The sequence below is a fragment of the Oncorhynchus gorbuscha genome, linkage group LG23 (genome assembly GCF_021184085.1).
Source record: "Oncorhynchus gorbuscha isolate QuinsamMale2020 ecotype Even-year linkage group LG23, OgorEven_v1.0, whole genome shotgun sequence".
Taxonomy (NCBI): domain Eukaryota; kingdom Metazoa; phylum Chordata; class Actinopteri; order Salmoniformes; family Salmonidae; genus Oncorhynchus; species Oncorhynchus gorbuscha.
Genome location: NC_060195.1, coordinates 32817132 through 32819630, shown reverse-complemented (window position 1 = coordinate 32819630; position 2499 = coordinate 32817132).

The window sequence follows — 2499 nt, the reverse complement described above, 5'->3', positions numbered from 1 at the left end:
AGGATTATTTGTCTGTGTCTCTTGACGCCGGTACCATAGTGCCTTCTTCCTCTCCGGCCGGGGCGGGGTTCTTTTTGTTAAGAAGAAGGACGGTACTCTGCGCCCCTGCGTGGATTATCGAGGGCTGAATGACATAACGGTTAAGAATCGTTATCCGCTTCCCCTTATGTCATCAGCCTTCGAGATTCTGCAGGGAGCCAGGTGCTTTACTAAGTTGGACCTTCGTAACGCTTACCATCTCGTGCGCATCAGAGAGGGGACGAGTGGAAAACGGCGTTTAACACTCCGTTAGGGCATTTTGAGTACCGGGTTCTGCCGTTCGGTCTCGCCAATGCGCCAGCTGTTTTTCAGGCATTAGTTAATGATGTTCTGAGAGACATGCTGAACATCTTTGTTTTTGTCTATCTTGACGATATCCTGATTTTTTCTCCGTCACTCGAGATTCATGTTCAGCACGTTCGACGTGTTCTACAGCGCCTTTTAGAGAATTGTCTCTACGTAAAGGCTGAGAAGTGCTCTTTTCATGTCTCCTCCGTTACTTTTCTCGGTTCCGTTATTTCCGCTGAAGGCATTCAGATGGATTCCGCTAAGGTCCAAGCTGTCAGTGATTGGCCCGTTCCAAGGTCACGTGTCGAGTTGCAGCGCTTTTTAGGTTTCGCTAATTTCTATCGGCGTTTCATTCGTAATTTCGGTCAAGTTGCTGCCCCTCTCACAGCTCTTACTTCTGTCAAGACGTGTTTTAAGTGGTCCGGTTCCGCCCAGGGAGCTTTTGATCTTCTAAAAGAACGTTTTACGTCCGCTCCTATCCTCGTTACTCCTGACGTCACTAGACAATTCATTGTCGAGGTTGACGCTTCAGAGGTAGGCGTGGGAGCCATTCTATCCCAGCGCTTCCAGTCTGACGATAAGGTTCATCCTTGCGCTTATTTTTCTCATCGCCTGTCGCCATCTGAGCGCAACTATGATGTGGGCAACCGTGAACTGCTCGCCATCCGCTTAGCCCTAGGCGAATGGCGACAGTGGTTGGAGGGGCGACCGTTCCTTTTGTCGTTTGGACAGACCATAAGAACCTTGAGTACATCCGTTCTGCCAAACGACTTAATGCCCGTCAAGCTCGTTGGGCGTTGTTTTTCGCTCGTTTCGAGTTTGTGATTTCTTACCGTCCGGGTAGCAAGAACACCAAGCCTGATGCCTTATCCCGTCTGTTTAGTTCTTCGGTGGCTTCTACTGATCCCGAGGGGATTCTTCCTTATGGGCGTGTTGTCGGGTTAACAGTCTGGGGAATTGAAAGACAGGTTAAGCAAGCACTCACGCACACTGCGTCGCCGCGCGCTTGTCCTAGTAACCTCCTTTTCGTTCCTGTTTCCACTCGTCTGGCTGTTCTTCAGTGGGCTCACTCTGCCAAGTTAGCTGGTCATCCCGGTGTTCGAGGCACTCTTGCGTCTATTCGCCAGCGCTTTTGGTGGCCGACTCAGGAGCGTGACACGCGCCGTTTCGTGGCTGCTTGTTCGGACTGCGCGCAGACTAAGTCGGGTAACTCTCCTCCTGCCGGTCGTCTCAGACCGCCCCCCATTCCTTCTCGACCATGGTCTCACATCGCCTTAGACTTCATTACCGGTCTGCCTTTGTCTGCGGGGAAGACTGTGAGAGCCGCCAATAAACGCAGGATTAAGAGTCCAAGGTATTGTTGCGGCCAGAGAGTGTGGCTTTCCACTCGCAACCTTCCTCTTACGACAGCTTCTCGTAAGTTGACTCCGCGGTTCATTGGTCCGTTCCGTGTCTCCCAGGTCGTCAATCCTGTCGCTGTGCGACTGCTTCTTCCGCGACATCTTCGTCGCGTCCATCCTGTCTTCCATGTCTCCTGTGTTAAGCCCTTTCTTCGCACCCCGTTCGTCTTCCCTCCCCCTCCCGTCCTTGTCGAGAGCGCACCTATTTACAAGGTACATAAGATCATGGACATGCGTTCTCGGGGACGGGGTCTCCAATACTTAGTGGATTGGGAGGGTTACGGTCCTGAGGAGAGGAGTTGGGTTCCGTCTCGGGACGTGCTGGACCGTTCACTCATCGATGATTTCCTCCGTTGCCGCCAGGATTCCTCCTCGAGTGCGCCAGGAGGCGCTCGGTGAGTGGGGGGGGTACTGTCATGTTTGTCATTTATTATCATGTCTTGTCCCTGTGCTCCCCATTCTATTCGTTTCCCTCTGCTGGTCTTATTTGGTTCTTTCCCTCCTTCTATCCCTCTCTCTCCCCCTCCCTCTCTCACTCTCTCGCTCTCTCTATCGTTCCGTTCCTGCTCCCAGCTGTTCCTATTCCCCCTAATCATCATTTAGTCTTCCCACACCTGTTCCCGATCCTTTCCCCTGATTAGAGTCCCTATTTATTCCTTTGTGTTCCGTTCCTGTCCCGTCGGTTCCTTGTTTAGTTTTCACCATGCTGTGATTGCGTTTCGCCCTGTCCTGTCGTGTTTTTGCTGTGATTGTGTATCGCCCTGTCCTGTCG